The sequence below is a fragment of the Podarcis melisellensis genome (assembly GCF_964234715.1).
Source record: "Podarcis melisellensis genome assembly, chromosome: 3".
Lineage (NCBI taxonomy): Eukaryota > Metazoa > Chordata > Lepidosauria > Squamata > Lacertidae > Podarcis > Podarcis melisellensis.
This window is the reverse complement of record NC_138530.1, coordinates 32,475,039-32,493,390: the sequence shown is the minus strand read 5'-3', so window position 1 is coordinate 32,493,390 and position 18,352 is coordinate 32,475,039. Positions and strand designations below refer to the sequence as shown.

The window sequence follows — 18,352 nt, the reverse complement described above, 5'->3', positions numbered from 1 at the left end:
GCCCCCTTGCCCATACCACCACAAACACAAGTTTACATACACCCCCAAAACACAGTATCCCATTCCCACACTCTGTCCAATCATCCAGCACAAGGAAATCAAAATCTCCTGTCCCACACCTGTTTATGTTGTCTCGTCTTTTGCCCCAAAGCCCTTGACCAAGATAGATTTTTGTTTTAAAAACCATCCTCGGTTTGCTGTGATCTCTCTCGGGTTTTTTATCTGATCCCCCTCAGTTCCCATTACAGCTACCATTTATCTCCCTGGTGCCAATGGGTTGATTTACTGCTTCTATCAGCACGGCTCCAGCTCCAAAAGCTAAGGGAGGGAGGGGAGGTGGGCAAAGATACATCAGCCAGGGCCCCAACAGGAGAACAAGGTTAAAGAGGCAACAGAGAAGTTGCATAGGGATGATCAGGAAATTATGCAATGAACAGATAGCAAGAGATTGGTCTTTTTCACTTCCCATCCTATGCACAAATTTAGCTTAATCCTTCTGGCTAACAACAGTAAAAGAAGAAAAATACAACCCCATTAAAAAGGGACACACTTGCAGGCCCTGTACACACAGAGAAAGTGCAATAACAATTCTTCTGAGAGGATCATTTTATTTCAAGGTTTCCTTTCTCTCTTCTTTCCTATCTGTGTGTCTTTCTACCCAACGGATTAAAACTCTATTGATGAGTGGCATCTTATTTGCAGGGACATCCTGTCGCAAGACAACATCAGCCGTGCTTTTCAAGGCACAGACTAAAAGGATTTTGGAAAACGGAGGGAGGGGAGAGCACCTTTAGCTTTTGTGCAGCGCATAATCTGAATAATAACAACAACCGCAACAAACCCCAAACATGCCTGTTGGTGGAGATAACAGCCTCCTGTCAACATTCTTTCAGAAAATAGGACAGGCTTCATGCCAGCCAGTTCAGCAGTATAGGTAGATGCACTCTGACACATTCTGGTCAAATCTGTACAATTAAGAAGAGTGTACTTGTAAATTCCTGAGTTTTAATAGTTCCTGATGAAATGAACTTGCCTGGAATGGCACTTCATTTGAACCAGAACCATTTTTAGGATGTTTAAAATACATCCCAGAGTTCTTCTCTATGATGGATCATAACAAAAGCCCATCAATTCAGACCATAAACCCCTCTAGCCCAGCATCCTGGCCAACCAGATAACGTCAGAACGTCACGTAAGGCCCCCTCAATTGTCAATTGTAGCTGGTGCCTCTGATCCAGGCTATGATGAAAGGAAGTACAGTGGTACCTCGGGTTAAGAACTTAATTCGTTCTGGAGGTCCATTCTTAACCTGAAACTGTTCTTAACCTGAGGTACCACTTTAGCTAATGGGGCCTCCAGCTGCTGCCGCCGTGCAACCATCATGCGATTTCTGTTCTCATCCTGAAGCAAAGTGCTTAACCCGAGGTACTATTTCTGGGTTAGCGGATTCCGTAACGTGAAGCGTCTGTAACGTGAAGCATCTATAACCCAAGGTACCACTGTACTTTAGTGTATAGTTGAAACTATGGCATCTACTCCCATAAGAGGAAGTGACGGCCACTAGCCTGGATGCCTTTAAAAGGGGATTAGTCAAATGTACAAAGGATAAGGTCATGAATAGTCCTGATGACTATATACTACTTTCATGATCAAGAGGCACCAAGTCTCTGAAACGCTGAGGAACAAGAGTAGGTTATTAACCTTATATCCTGCTTGTGGACTTCCCAGAGGCAACTGCTTGACCAACGTGGGGAAAAGATGCTGGACTATAAGAGCTTTTGGTCTCAACCAAGAGGTCTTTTTTTGTTTTTTTAGACACCTTCTTAAGTGGACATATCAAAGACCGGCCCCAGTTTCACTGCGCAAGCAGAGCATATGCTCTTCCAGTAAGGCACAAATTGAAGAAGCTCTCTCCTTCTTTCAGAATGAGGTGGCAGTTGACTCTCTGCTTTGTCAGTTGACAAAGGCCTGCTTTTCTCATACACTTGGCGCCCTTTCGCTACCAGCCTAATTCAGCCTCCCTATACTAATGAATGCCATGACAGGATGAGGAGCTCAAGATCAATTGAAACCCACTGAACCTTGAGAGGAGCCTTCTGGTGCAGTCTGGAAGTGTGACTCCCCCACGACTCCCACCTCCGTGTTCTCACTAACAGGAACTGACAGGGGAATGATTAACTGACAAGTTCATTAATGTTCACCTATTTTGGATTCCCTCCCCGAGATTCTCCAGGGCAAGAAAACAAAGCCATTTAGGCCTCCTTGAAATGGTTGCTTCAAACAAGGAGACCCATTTTGACGTTTGCTAAAGTTGCAAAAAAAGGAGGAGGTTCGGAAAGGTTCAGAAAAAGACAAGTAAAATTATCCAGGGGATTTTAGTATAGTGAAAAGGCAAGGGGGGGGCTGGGAATAGAGGTGTATAAATTAATGCATGGTGCGGGGAAAGGGAGGCGTTTTTCTCCCTCTAGAACTCAGGGACATCCAATGAAGTTGAATGTTGGAAGATACGGGACAGACAAAAGTACTTCTCCAAGCAGCACATAGTGAAACTATGGGATTTGTTCCCTCAAGAGTCAGATATGACCTGTTAAGTATAGTGATTTAATTTACTGAAATTGGGAATGCTTAAAGGCATTACTGCGAGTTTGAATCTGGAATGTTCCCCAGTAACTCTCGTGTGATTGGTTGATTTTGGTCACATGGGAGGTGTCTTATCACATTCTCCATTTTGCTCTCTGAGTGACTTGGCTGTAATGGCTGCATCTCCATGAACACTGAAGAAACGACAGTGTTAGATAACTCACTCTCTCTAAACGCAATAGAGGAGAGGAGTGTTAATGTTTCTGTGCAAATGTATGTGACAGAAAAAAGTACGGAAGTTGATGTTCTCCCCCAAAAGCAGCAATGAGAAGTCTGCTGGAAGGAGAAAGTGGAAACCTCTTGGAAGGAACTGCATGGCCAAGCTGGGTCATGTGCGGAAGGCTGAGTGCTAGTCCTGAAAGAGAGAAAGAAGCTGTAATCTTCAACTAAGAAAAAATAAGTCCATGCTTGGATAAGCATGTGAATGTAAATACTTTGCATATATTATTTTTTAGCTATATGTTCTGCAAGAGGCAGAGAAAGAATTTGCCAGGCTGCGGAAGTCCAGGAAAGGCTTCATGGAATTCAAAAGGAGAGGAGGAAAGGAAGGTGGATTGATGGATAGGGAGGCATAAACATTTTCCTCCTAGTGAAAAAATCACTCAGTAGAAAATGGGCCTGTTACTGTCAGGCATATAATGGCTGCCTTCAGCTCACCTCATCCAAGGGAGCCACAATCGATAGAAACCGTCCATCCTCTTACTATCTCTATGAGGAGTGTGTAGCTGAGGTAGAAGGGACCTTTCAAAGGCCAGGCAAAATGAGACAAAACAAGTCTCATTTTGAATGAAATGGAGGGGGCCCAGACATGTAAATAATAATAAGATGCTGCATTGGACAACTCTTGACAATGTGGTAGAGTGGCAAACCTCATGCTTGCGCAAGGGTCTCCTCCATCTTGCCAGAAGTTACCACCTGGGCCACCGTGGGTGTGCCTTTCTTTGCACGCAATGCACCTGGAAGTGAAGCCAGAGAGTTGCAGTCGCAAGTGGGTAATCAAAAGGCCACGGAGGGATGACAATTCAGATGCTTGCAGCCAATGCACAGATTTCACTTATATATAATTAATGCAATTTGCATAAAAACACGATGAGCATGGTGGATCTGGGGCACAGCTGGTGAATGCCGGCTCTGATTAGCTCCGATTTCGTTTGTGCCGTTTCCAGGTAATTTCAACATGTTTGGTAGACAACAGCAAGGAAATCAAGATCTCTGTGTTGGACTCTGAAAAGGTAGGGTTTTCTCACAAAAGGCACCGGCTGCTCCTACTATCAAAGGAACCAAGGAGCAGGTAATTTGCATATCTGCCTGTTGAGATAGTACTCATTTTCCCCCGCCGGTGAGCATGGCTCACTGTGTGGTAATATGATACAGAGCCTTGTCTGGCTGCCCCCCATTTGTGGGACTCCCTCCCTATGGAGATTAAGGCTGTCCCCCTCACAAGCAACATTCAGATGACACCTTCAGAGATACCTGCTCACACAAGCATTTGAAAGTGAATTACCATTTGAAATGCTGCTACTGAATTTCTTTGTACAGCTTTAAATTGTTTTCCTGATCTGTTGTGATTTAATAACTATTAGTTATTAGCATAGCTTTTAGCAACCAACAGAATTGTGGTGCACACCAGAGTGTTTCCCCATTTTCTCCCTCCCACACCCCAAATCTGTTCTGGGGGTTCCCCCAACCCACTGGAGCAAATTTGGGGGTGTTACACAGGGGAAGGGAGAAGAAATCACATTGCGCTTGTGGAAGCTGGTCTGTGTGCGCAACAATTTAGTTGGATACAATCCTCTAAAATTACAGATTTACCAGTTATTAAAATCACTGATTGATTGATGGTTTCATTGACGACAACCCTTAAGCAGTTGTTGTTGTTGGGGGTTTTAAGTATAGATGCTCACCGCCCTGGGAGCCTGTAGAATGAGAGGCAGTCTTTTTGTGTACTAAATAAAAGTAATTTGACTGTGTATATTTTAACAAACCAGCAACCAAAACATCGTGTGACAAAAGACTTCTCCTAGGGAAGCTCCTCATATCCTGGAGGTAACCATCCTTTACTAGAGGGAGCCCCATTGTGTCTTGAGTCGCCAGTCCTCACTGCTCCAGTGTATCTTGGAAGAGAACTCACCTAGTTATCAGCAGGTGGAGAGCAAGAGCTCCACCAAGTCTGCTAAACTTTTGTATCTCTGTCCTAGCCTTACTTGTACAGGGTATATTCAGGATGATTGAGAGCCCTTCCACCACCACCCCAGCTCATTCCTGTGCTTCCTTCCCGAAGGGTAATCAAAGTTGATTCCACAAAAATGTTTACAGCTGTTGTGGGCGCCTACTGCCTAGCGCCTGTGACATCCCCAGAGCCCAGTAATACACTCACTTTCCTGCCTTCCATCTCTGAACCACTATGCAAAACGGCTTTTAAATATTTTTCCCCTTTGCCTCATTTCCTGCTGTTGATTACCCACTCGCCTGCTCAATATTCCTCCTTATTTTCATAAACAGTAAAACAAAACAAAGCTAAACTTTGCTTTTAAGTTGTTGTTTTTATTTAAAAAAAAAAACCCTTGAAGGATGAACACATTAAAGGCACACACGGCTCTCTTTTTTAAAAAAAAACCAATTCACGCAAGATGACTCATCCTCCACACCATTGTGCCACCATTTAACAATTGTTCGATTTGTTAAAAACCATGTTAAACTGGGCAGACTTTGGTTCCTCCAATAAAACCCATTAACTGCTGCATTAAAAACAAAAAGGGGAGGACAGAAGGCTGTTCTTCCATGAAGCTCTCCCTTCCCTTGACTACAATTGCACGATTCACCAAGATTGAAAGCTAGATCCGCATTAGTAATAAGAGGGAAATTGCTCCCCTTGATCCGAAAAAGACAATCATCTGTACACTGCCTCAGGCATCCATGCTTTGCGATGATCATGCCCTGGTTCCCTTAACTTGTCCTTGATGGCCTCTTCTGCAACCTCTTTGTCATTTTTCCGCTTCTCTCCGCAGTTTTGACTCTGTAAAACATCACACCCTCATTAAAGTCCATGAACGTGGCTGGTTCCAGTTCTTGCGTGATTTCAGTGTTTCGGGCAATTTCTGAATTGCCTGGATTTGAAGGAAGCCCAACAGGGGCTGGGTTGGAGGGGAGGGAACAGGAAGCAATTTTCACATATTACTTGCAAGTTAATAATCAATTTAACCATGTGTCAGGCGGCAGCAGAGCTTGGAGCAATAAATAGGCTCTGGATCAGCATGAATATCAGAAACTCTTAATAGCCCTTGTAATCACATAGCAGCTACTAAGCACAGCCAGGCGTAGCTTTGGCTGGCACCGAACGGTGATGCCAGCTTACGGAGCCAGGCACCAGCCACTAATACAGGCTCATCAAACAGCCCATTTGCAGGAAAACAAATGGACTGAGAGCAATGTGCATCTCATGGTACAGAAAGCTTTCTGAGCTCCGGTTCAATAAAACACTTTGAGCACATTTTGAACTTGGGAGTGCTCCCTGCAACCCCACACTGGATGACAGTACATAAGTAGGACATGGGCATACATTAGCACTACAGGAAAAAGGAACCAAAACGTTTTTCACCAGAAATCCCAAGGGTAACTCCCTCTTCTCCCCAGCAGTGTCAGTGGTGTAGATCTGTAGGTGCTCCAATAAGCAATCCACACACACCCCAATTCCCTCCACTGCTCCATTTTAATTTTCCCCATTATCGGGGAAAGGGGAGCCGGAGGCTCTCTAACCCTCTCATGCAAGGCTTTCATCCTGCTTCAGGTGAGGAAATTCACAGCTTGTGGAAGCATTAATTTGAGCCAATTAGATCCCCTGATTAACCTTCCTTGGCACTTAAATGGCTGGCACAGTTCGTCCTGTCCTTGCAACTCTGATGTGGTGCAAATATTTATTTATTTGCCAGCCTTATGTTGGAGTGACACAATACATGACCTGGGATGAGAGAGAGAGAGAGAGAGAGAGAGAGAGAGAGAGATATTTATTGACTGTTTGTCTGTTTAAAGCAGCTTCAGAAGAGAGCTATCAAAGAAACCAGGTGGTTCCATCGGATGGAGCATTGAGCATAAGGCCTAGGAGATAACAGGTTCAAATCCATCTCTTAAATTACATGTTCAGGCGTTTTCTTTTGATGAATTCAACACAGAGCTATGTTGCAGGCTGCAAGGAGCTTCTACAAGACAATAACCATAGCCATGTTAGGTCATTTACACTGTGCCATCCACACCCTGCATCTGTCATTGGCCCTTCTGACAATCTGTCCTCCTCCTTGCAGGCTGGCTGTGAGCGCCTAAAAAAGAAGACCAAGAGGATTCAAAGGAGAAGCACTCTCACCCCCATCGTAATTATAACCTTGCAGCATTTCTGCTTTTTTCCTTCTTACTTACTTTGGCTTTTGTGGTTTGTGTGCCAAAATAGCCATCCACAACGGGTCCTCCCATTGCTGTCCACCACATTGGGTTTTCTAAAAATGCCTTCCTGCCTTGTAGCCAGCAACACAAGCACAGGCCTAAATAACTCAGTCAATATAGGAACGAAAGTACCATTGCTCAGAACCTCAGAGCCACTAAATCCACCATAAATATCAACCCCGGATAACTTAACTGGCAGGACAGAACAAACAGTGGCTTCACTGGCCAGAACTGGGCACAATTCACCACAGGCGTCTCTCACACACACCAGAAATGAATGGTCACTGTCTAAGAGCACAGTGGTACAGCTGTCTCCTTACAGCTACAAGCCAAACTACATGTTACATTAGAAAGGGAGTTGGCATTATTTTTAAATCTGTCAATGTGTGGGTTGTGGGGTCCAGATCGGGACCCTAACATGGTCGGGGGGTGGGGGTAGAGCCTTTATGCCTTTACCCTCCACCGTGGTCCCAATCCAGCTCACATTTGCAAACTCTCATTTGCTTCCATGGGATTTTTTTAAAATTTTCCACCCTATGTAAATTTGCCCCATCTGTTAGATGTGGATTCGCAAGCACACTATTTAGCTTCAGATAAGGACTTGTACATCTACTCAGGAAGGGGGGGGAGAGTTTGGGTGCGCATTCAACGATTATCTGGAAAAAACCCAAGCAGCAAATAATTGAAACCATAGCTTTTTATTTTTATATCCTGCGAGTTGGAAATTGCGGGAAGAGTAATTTTGCAAATTGCACCTGCTTTTCCACCTCTACGGCAATGGCTTTTTCCTCAAAGGGTAAAGTCAAGGGGCCCTCGTGCCTTTTCACACGTTCAAACTAAAAGTCTGGAACTGCAAGAAGTTTAAATAAAGTACTGTATTCTTTGAAAAGCAGGCTTGAAAATGATAACCGAATGAAGTTCCCAGAGGAGTAAGAAAGCTTCTTTATTGAAACACACACACCATTGAGAGCTCGCCTTTCATACAATAACATCATTTGTGTATATATGATACAGGAGTCCCCTTGCAATGTTCAGAAAGCCAATTCTGACTCCATCAGCCCAGTCATGCTGACAAAGAGGTTTAATTAATTTGGCAGAAGGGGGAGAGAGGCTGGCAGCCACATAAGAGCATTATCTAAGCTATGCTTCTCAGAACGACAATGGCGCAATAACGATTCCTCTCCTGAAATCCTGAGGAATTGAAATACCTGATGCTTCAGTCCTTCCTACAGTTGAACAGCTAAGCGCTACAGCAGGAATGAGGATTTGGTGGCCCTACAGATCTCCCTGCAGCTCCATTCACCACAGAAAATGGTCGGAGGTGGTCCCCCTACATCTGAAGGGCCACACGCTCCCCATTCCTACTCTACAGTGCCCCGTGTTTTAATTCCACAAAATACGCACAGTGTGTGGCTGTCTGGGTTTCAGATCCATGGATCTCAGCTTGCTATCTCCCAATGTGTTCTACTACATGGGCAATGGGTAAGCTCTTCAAAATAAAGGCTTGGATCCATAGCAGCCCAACTTTTCACACCAAGTGGGCCACAAGAATACTTTGACACAGAACCCACAGGCCACACATTGCTGTGTTACACAGCAGGGGTGCGGCGCCAAGGCCAAAATTATGCACAGCTTTTATGCTGCCTTCCGAAAGCTGGCTAAGTGAGGCAGCGGGCTTTGGTAAGGAAGTGTGAGGCTCTGGCAGGGTCCTAGAGCCCTCTCACCTTCTTCCCAAAGCTGGGAAAGAGCTCACTAGGCTTTGGGAAGGAGGTGGAGGAGTCTTGGACCCTGTCCTCGTGCCTCCATCCCAAAGCCCAGCATCTTACTTATCTAGCTTTCGAAAGGCAGTGTGAGACCTTCGGAGGGGTGGGGTGGGGGTGTCAAATGTTGCCACAAAAAATGCTGGACTACCATGCTTTAATTCAACAAAGACATCAGCTAATAAGAGCAGGAGGGCAGGGTTTTCACCATTTCACCTTCTTTCCTATGATCACCTTGCTACCACCCAACTGTAATGGCGGTTCCCCCAACAATCTGGGTCAGATTTTCCTAGGTGACCAAGGTAACCAATGTGATTACCGGGACTCAGAGGTTGCTGGACTCCAACTTCCATCAGCCCCAGCCACCAAAGCCAATGGCTAGGGATGCTGGGAGCTGTAGTCCAGCGTCTGGAAGGCATCACATTGACTATCTCGGGACTACCGTGTACCAGAGGTTCCCCCCAACTCTCCAGATCAGATTTTCATAGAGGTGCAGGGAGGAGAACAAGGAAACATTAATGGGTATTGTGACTGCCCTATCTATGAGTGAAACTCTGTTCCCGGGATCTTTGGGTTCCTCCCAAAACCTGTATACTGAGCTGGCATATTTAAGGTCATATAAAACAGAGGCACTTGGGGTAATGGCCCCACAATTGAAAGACTTCTGAATGAACACCATTCAGAAATATTTAAAAGATTTTATTAAACCAGTGGAAGGAAGAGGGGATAAATGGATGTTTTAGCAGATAAGTTTTATCTACTTTAACCGGCTGTTTTGTATGCTTTACGGAGTAAAAGGCAAAGTATGTTATTGTACTGTACTCTGTTAATATAATGTATAGACACAGAGGGGGGAAATGAGCAAATTTCCTTTCCAGTCCCCTCAAAGCCCAGAGTGAAGGAACCTACTTAACCCCTTGATGAAATCTTCTTCCAATTTCCCAGCTGACATTTTCAAATGAATAATAACAATAAGCTATTCAGGGTAAAGCTGTGGAAAGTAATGCCTAACTAGCCTTCAGCATTGGCCTAGACCCTGGAGGATCACCAAACTCTGAGGGCGCATTTGAAAAGCTGAGACCGTGCTGTGGGTACCAGTCACAAAATGGCGGCTGTGAGGGTTGGGAACTGTGCAGCATAATACAAAATGGCTGTCATACATCTAGCAGAACAGAGAGAGACACAATGGTGAAGCATGCCCCCCACCACCATTAATGTGAAAAAGGCACCTGAATTAGCCACCACTCACAGAGAGACCCTCTTTGAGCCTGTCCCCTTCTCAGCATAGTAAGAAGGGGGGTTGTCTAATCCTGGCATCCTGTAAAATGTGGGCATGGGGTGGTTTTTCTGGGGGGGAGCAGGTTCAACATTGGAGATGCTGAGCCAGTGCATTCAGGGCCTGACCAGAAAGAGCAAACTGTTCCTTGCACCTTGTGAATTTCTGAAGTGATATTTACAGAGAGTTGTCGTGGGCAACATAGGAGATATTGGCAGGCTCACGGGTGCCCAGTTGGCAACACCTGGTCTAGACTACTGCAACCATATGGGATGGTTATGAAAGTGTGTGTGTGCATGGTTCAGAAAAAGAGTTCTTCTCTGCCATATTGCCTCTTGATATGGAGGAGTGAAGGTCAGAGAGTTGCAGTTTCCTCAAAGCCATCGTGATCAGGCTTTTAATACCGCTATGCACCGAGAATTTGTTAAGGTGGGTTATTTTTGTACTTGTATTTTTTTGCACACTATACATCTCGATAATGTGTTATGAGGTGTGTTTGTAATTGTCTGATGTGAACACCGGTCCTTGAAAAGGAAATGGTGTGTGTCTAAGTGCAGGCAAATCTATTTAGAGTCAGGACAACGCGGCTGCTCTTGTCAGGATCAAATTAGATCTTCTGGACTTTTGTGATTTAAGGAGGAAAGATTAAGAATAATCCATCTCAATTTCCTCTGCTCTGAAACAGTATTAACAGTAAAGAAGACGATTTCAAAGCTCGTTTGTTTTTGTAAAGCACGGCGCAGTCGCCACCACCATCATCACCAACAGCCGCCTTCACTTCAAATCTCTTTCCAGTCATATTTATTGTTGACATCTCACACAGTAAAGCCGAAGAAGAAGTGTGAAAAGCAAACGCTTCACTCTCATTCTTCACAAAAATAACAACAATCACCATTCGGACTTTTCTGGGACTGGGTGTGAACTGAAAAGGAACCTTATTCATTTCCAAGTCTGTCTTCTCCCCACACTGTATTTACAAATATAATAAAAGACCTGGTTGCAAAATGATTTTCCAGCATCTCCAGCTCTACAATACTTTTTTTTCTGAGGTGAGGAAACCAGAACTGTACACGATATTCCAATTGCAGTCACACCATCAATTTGTATGACAGCATTATGGTACTGGCAGTTTTATTTTCAATTCCCTTCTGCATGATCCCTAGCATGGAATTCACCTTTTGCACAGCTATTTCACAGTGGGTAGACCTCTTCCCCGAGCTTTCCACAATGACCCCAAGATTGCAGTCCCTGTAAGTGCATAGTCAACGTTAGGATTTTTTGCCCCAATGTGCATCACTTTACATTTGAGTACACTGAGCTGTATTTGCCATTTTAGTATCTCTTCATCTTTGGGAGCTCCTCGCAATCTCCTATTTGTTCTTAACGCCCTGAATGTTTGGGTGTTATCAGCAAACCTAGCTGCCTCACTATTCACCCTGAATTAAAATACATTTATAAACAAGATTAAAAGCACTGGTCCCAAAACAGATCCTTGGGGGAACCAGCTTTCCATTGTGGGCATAGTCCATTTATTCCAACTTTGTTTCCTGTTCTTCAACCAGTTCCTAATCCACAACATCATCTGTCTTCTCCTTTCTTCCTTTTGCTACAGTTCCTATTGGCCACCAATGACTTGTTTGGTGGAGGGACAGCCAAAACATCTGGAGGACCCCAGCTTAGCAAAAGCTGCTCAGAAGCATATTGTCAAGGGATTGGTTGCTCAGAATCTGTCTCCGTCTCCTGTGCTCACTTTGTGGCAACAGCGTGTCTCCTCTAAACTAAATGGAACAGCCACTGCAATGCCATCTCCTATGCCTACCCAGACGTAAGGCAAATTAACTTCAATTGTGCTTGTATGTGGGACTGAGGCCTGAGTCTTTCCAATACAAAACAAGCTTCTTCCTATAGAGAAGAAGCTTCACTTATGGTGAATGGATTGTTTTGGTGAATATAGAGAAGCTTGCACCATTAAAGTTCCAGAAACACTGAGGGCACTGTCAGCCTGGATAGCTCAGTTGGTTACAGCATAATGCTGATAAAACCAGGGCTGCAAGTTCGATTCCCATATTGGACAGTTGCATTGCACTGCAGGGGGTTCAACTAGGTGATTGTCAGGTCCCTTACAACTCGATGATTCTATGACTCCTTACTCTGAGGGTGTAAGGATGCAAATGGGGCACTTGGGCGCAAAGTAAATATGAAATGGATTGACAAAGTTGGAGAGCTGACAGACATGTTTGGTTTAACAAGCTAATAGTACCTGGGTAATCCATTAATCTTTGTCACTTGATTCCCCCCCTCCCTCCAAACATCATAGTGTTTTCTTTAATTAAAAACAGCACCAAGTTGTTTTTATTGAAGATTTTCAAAAACTTCTGATTGAAACAGTTCCAACTTTGACATAGTCTGAGATAAGGGAAGAGGGGATAAGGAAAGAGAAAAGCACAAATATAAAGTCATTACCAAGAGGGGGAGATCAGTCTATTTTTGGTCCGTGTCCATATTAAACTAGCCAGCCAGTTCTTTGGCTGCAAGCTTCTGGAATTATAAAACACCCACTGGCGCAAAGTTGCACCGGCTTTGAACTGACTCTGCAAGATTAGGGGGGTTTAAAGAGATGAAATTATATTTTCTTCACTAGGAGCTTACAGGCAAGCACAAAGAACAAATGGAAAAATGCACATAAGTAGACAGGCAATCGACAATCACATGCAGTCTGTTGGAAGGCAGGGAGGGAGACAAAGGCATACCCAGCCTCAGAGAATTGAATCGGATGCCAATCACATATAAATATTTTCTCATTCACTAGTTTTGTTCATTGTTTCATTTGTTTGTCACACACACCAGACCTTCATGAATCCCTTTAAGGATGCGCAAAGATGTCTTGCACTGGGTTAAAGCCATATAAAGCTACTGAAGCCATGTTTAGAAGCATATAAGGCTACTGAAACAGAAGCTATATATGATGTAGAGAATGAAACAGGGACTCAGGAAACTGGGAATGGTGAACCTATTTAGTTCACACTTTCTGATACTACGCAGGAACTGAAGCACAGCTTTCCCACCTCAGTTTGTTTTTCTGTGAATCTTGAGATGCCAATCTCCAGCCAAAGGAGTTGTACAAAAATGCATGTGCTGGGGTAAAGTGTGCATAAAAATGCATATAACAATGAAAACAACATTATGTCAGGGGAAGGTGCTCTGCCAAAAAAAAGTCTATTAGGCAAAATTGTGTACAAGTGTGTGTGTATTAGGGAAATTTACACTAAAATGCTGGTGGATTTCATGACTTTTTTTAAAAAAAAAGTGAACCAATGAGGAAATTGTGGAGAAATGAATTTAAGATTGGAAATATGAAAAACAGAAATTGACAGACTCTGCAATTTATTACCCGCCCTTCACCTTAAAGTCCCAGGTGACCCCTTTGTGAACACTGGGCTCCTTTAACATTCCCAAAACTCAAAATAAAAGCCACTCAACAGTCCCGACCACATTTTTGGCAATACATTTGCAAGTTTTGCACAGGGGTTGCATTCCTGGCCCCTGGACATGTCAGTGGAGCACCCAGCCCCTTTTCCAGCCACTTCTGGGTTGCAGTGATGCGCATATACATGATTGCGTGTGCATTGAACAAGCGCAAAATGGTCATTGCTTGTACAGTGGTACCTTGGGTTAAGAACTTAATTCGTTCTGGAGGTTTGTTCTTAACCTGAAACTGTTCTTAACCTGAAGCACCACTTTAGCTAATGGGGCCTCCTGCTGCTGCCGCGCTGCCGGAGCACAATTTCTGTTCTCATCCTGAAGCAAAGTTCTTAACCCAAGGTACAATTTCTGGGTTAGCGGAGTCTGTAACCTGAAGCATCTGTAACCTGAAGTGTCTATAACCTAAGGTACCACTGTATATGAAACAGTAGTGACAGTTCCTCAATTACAAGGAGAATCGGGACCAGCTGCAGGTTTGTGTAGGCTCTGGGTATGGGGCCTGCTGCCCTCCTGGCATTTCCAGCCCTTCTATATTAGGGATCGAAAACCTTGGGCCCGAGGCACAAATGCAGCCTTCCATGCTGTACTGTCTAGCCCTCAAGGTTCTCCCCAGGCTAGATACCTTTCCTGAGTAGGAAGATAGGAAACGGTCTTATATTGGGTCAGGCCATTGGTCCATCTAGCTCAGTATTGCCTACACTGACTGGCAGACACTCTCCAGTTTTTTAGACAGGTAGTTTCTCCCAACCCTACCTGGGGATTCTGGGGATTTAACATGGGACCTTCTGCATGCAAAGCAGGTGCTTTACCACCGAGCTCATATCATGACTGCTTTTATATAAGACTGTCAAGACAGGGCGAGAATGTGTCACAGAACCATAGAACTAGAAGCGACTCAAAGGATCATCTTGTGCAACCCGTTGCAATGCAGGATTCTCAACTAAAGCATCCATGACAGATGGCCATCCAACCTCTGCTTAAAAAGGAAGGATGACATCTAAGGAAGAACAACCCACAACTTTCTAAGGCAGTCCATAACAACTGTCAAAGGGCTCTTTATACCACCCAAAGTTCTTCCTGGTGTTTATCTCCTTTCTTGCAACTTGAAGCCATTGGTCCAGGTCCTACCCTCCACAGCAGGAGAAAACAAGCTTTTTCCACCTTCCCTGTGGCAGCCCTTTAGAATCATTCTTTTAGGTGCCCCACGGCCTTTAAACAAGCGCTGCTATTTTTGTCCCACCGGCTTGGCATTTGTTTTGCACAGTGATCTCCCGAAATCCAACCGACTGCCGTAGCAGCTTTGGAGCCCAAAGCTGGATGGTTGAGGAAGAGGGCAGGAATCAATTTAATTGCAGCTTAGTAAGCAAACGTGCTAAGTGCTTCTAGCAAAATGCAAGCACTTCACTGCTAGGGAGAGATGGGAGGGGTAGGAAACGGCCTGTTCCTGGGCATGGCGAAACAGGATGATAGCAAACCTTCCGAAGCAGCAGCTGGCTGTCCCCCTTTCCCCCATCATCACCGCTTCAAAGTCTGGATGAAGCCTGCAGCAACACAGCATTTGGGGAGACTTCCACCAACTCTCAATGCACTGCTCCTTCTGGGAACTCCAAAAAATTGCACCAAGATTTACATTTTATGCACACAGCAATTCTTTTCCCCCACCCACCCATCCACTTCTGTGTAGCTAGAAACCCATAATTGGTTTTATGGTGCCGGGGGAGAAGAGGAGGTTGAATATGTGTGGTGTTTTTTTAAGGAAAAAAACAAGAACACACACAACACCTTCACAGCTGCAGTCCTCTGCTTCAGCGTTATTATTTTTATCATTTTGTTCCGATTTTTTCCTCTTCCGTCAGGAAAGAAAGTGAAACTAACAAAGAAAAGCCAAGAGGAGGGCAGAAATTGGCATCCTCCAGGGTCTTTTGGAGAGGCACGTGCCAGCACCAGGCCAGACTCGGAGCTTCAATTTAAAGACCTCACGTGCTCACCCGAGAAACCTTTTGAAGATCAGCCTGTGTGCGCTCCCTGTTGCAGCCTGCTGGATTTATGGATTTTCCCCCATGTTGAACAGCAGTACAGCCTCTAATTGCATATAGAATGGACTAGGAAATGGCATAAGTGCTGTTAGTGGGGTCTTTAGGTTCTTGGAGAAGCCCAGCTTTTGCTACAATCAATGGGTTTTGTGCAAATCCTCCTCACGGAGCCAGGTTTTGTCACCTGCACATTTGAAAACTCGGCTTCTCGGTTTTGTTTTATTTTTGCTTTTATTTCTTAAAAATAATACTTGCTCTGATGTTTGCTTTATTAATTATTATTCCTTCAACTGTGCTTTTTTAAAAAAAAGTTTTGCCATCTTTTCACTGTCTGCCCATGGAGGGATGTTACGGCTGCATTTGCGACACCGCCAAAAACAAGTTGCCAAGGGCTACCAACTGATTTTATGGCCGCAGAGAGTTTTGAACATGGGAGGCTGAGGCCGACCACCGGTCAGTCAAACTCAGCCTTATCTCCTATCTCCTGGGTATCTGTAGGGGCATTCTAGAAATGATGTGCAGTGGAAGTTTTGGTTTTGGTGCTTTATTGGTAAGAAAACAACAACCGAAAACACACTATGGCTGCCACTGTGTTCTCTTGTGGCAGCAGCCATGTTTGTTTTTTACCCACAATGCACCAGAACCAGAACTTACCACACATGCATCTTGAGAAAACAAAGATGCCACCCTCAGCTGTCGCCACCAAAAGGCTCAGAAGGGGGAGCTCAGGCAGAAGTGGGACTCCCACAAATGTCACCAACATTCGCCTGAGCATGCATGGTTCACTTATTTATTTATTAATACCTGAGCATGCATTGTTCACTTATTTATTTATTTATTTATTTATTTGACAAACTTATAGATAGCAGATAGCCTGTCTATCTGCTGGTGTACATGGTAAGAACAGAATAAAACGTAGAAACATAGGCTCTTTGAAAAAAAATAAATCAATTCAGAAAACCCGAAAACAATAAAAGCCATCCATACAAACTTTTAAAACAACGAAACCATTTCAACAGATATAAAATTGATCTTCCATGAATGACTGGGTTACACCTCAGGGAAAGTCTTCCTAGACCAAAAATGTCTTCAGCAGGTGCTTTAAATATTATACAGTATTTAGGTATGTTATTTGTTAGGTACCTGCCAAATTTTGCCTGGTAAATGATTCCAGAGATTTGGTGCTGCCACACTATAAACCCTCAGCACTTACCCGTCTGAGAAGCGCAGTTGCCAGGCAGGCCTACAGTGAGCAAGTTAGTTTGTGGTGGCACTGGGACTGGATCCTTGCCATGCCAAGGTTTGAACCTGAGACTTTTTCTATGTGCAAAGCAGTGTTCTGCAGCAGGAATGGACAGTCTTCAGGTTTATTGGATCTACTTTGTTTCGCTAGAACACGAAGATCTAATAACAAGAGTCAGGCGTAAAAAGCAATTGGATAGAATGAAAATAACCAGGTGCCGAAGAGCACATGCTGAGTCCAGAGATTTGTTTTCTGTACCAGAATTGAACTGAGCTCATGGTCTTTTCACACAGAAGCCAGTTCCTGGTTAGCTTTCTTCATTTCAGCAGCCAAATTTAGATGGACCGGGGGGAGTCATTTTGTTGCCAGCATTGGTAAACAACTGGGAGTAAAATCCCCTTGCAGACCTACTCCAAATCAGCCACAGATCTGCCAGTAGATCCTGATTCACTCTTTGTGCCCACTCTTTGTGCTCTGTGACAAAGGTATAGTCGGTTTTTGAAATCCACCCTACCCCTGGGCAGGGTTTTCCTGGGATGCTAACCCAGAATCTCTTGCACTCTAAGCAAAAACCATACCCCTTAACCAACAAGCACACTTGAACCCAGATCTCCTGGATCCATACTAACCTCTGCTATCCCTGACTCTAAATAGGAATACATTTCACATTTTGTGTGTGTGTGTGTATTAAATTGAGAAGGTTTCTTTCCTCATGATTAAAAACAAAACAACCTTGAAAGTCATGAACCAAGACTAGCAGAACACAGTCCCCCTGACATTATTGCTTTTTCAGTAGCCTTTTTAGCCTAAGCCCCATTTACAAATCTTCTCCTGAAGTACTACACCAGCTCGCGAGTCCTGACAGGATTTAAACCGCAGCGGGCAGCCCGGACACATTATTAAGCTTCTTCCCGGGCTCACGGTACAGATAAAGATAAGATGGAACACGGGGAAAGCGCCACAATTCGCACCATTGACAATCATAATTTTTAAACAGCTTTGCTGCCTTCTTTCCTACAGTCGTAATTTTGGATGTATGCGATTTTAATCCAGCAGTAGCAGCAGCTGAGCCGAGCTGAGAGATTTTCAGACTCCACACGTAAACGTTGTAGGAAAACACCCACCTTCCCCATACTTATCTGGAGGGTGCCAAATGACAGAAAGTTCCAGCTGCTACTAAACTTTCTAAGGCCTCATCTGAACTACCTGCTCCCTTCTGCTCTCCCTTCTTTTTTTCTTCTTTTTTTTTTACAAGTACAACACAACGTCAGGTCCCTGAGTGCCCCATGCTCATCATTTCCTAACGCAAACTGGCCTTGTTCAATCAATATTTATGCCTCTATCACTCACAGCTGCAACATGGAGCAATAATGAAGCATAATGGGGGTAAAATTCATTCCTTGTAATTACCAATGAAAAATTAACTGCGTATTCATTTATAGCCTATTGTTTTTCAGATATTGCAGAGAGATAGCTGAGGCAC

The 18,352-nt window shown here is 44.2% G+C and overlaps 1 protein-coding gene and 1 long non-coding RNA gene across 2 annotated transcripts in view; one reads left to right on the top strand and one right to left on the bottom strand.

Moving 5' to 3' along the window:
• GALNT14 (polypeptide N-acetylgalactosaminyltransferase 14) overlaps positions 1-18,352 on the bottom strand; it is a 205,675-nt gene that overhangs the window by 165,702 nt on the left and 21,621 nt on the right. The window lies entirely within an intron of this gene.
• On the top strand, positions 8,976-11,118 carry LOC309366104. Its single transcript, XR_014166508.1, has 2 exons — positions 8,976-9,356; positions 10,796-11,118. It is a non-coding gene; the product is annotated as an uncharacterized lncRNA (long non-coding RNA).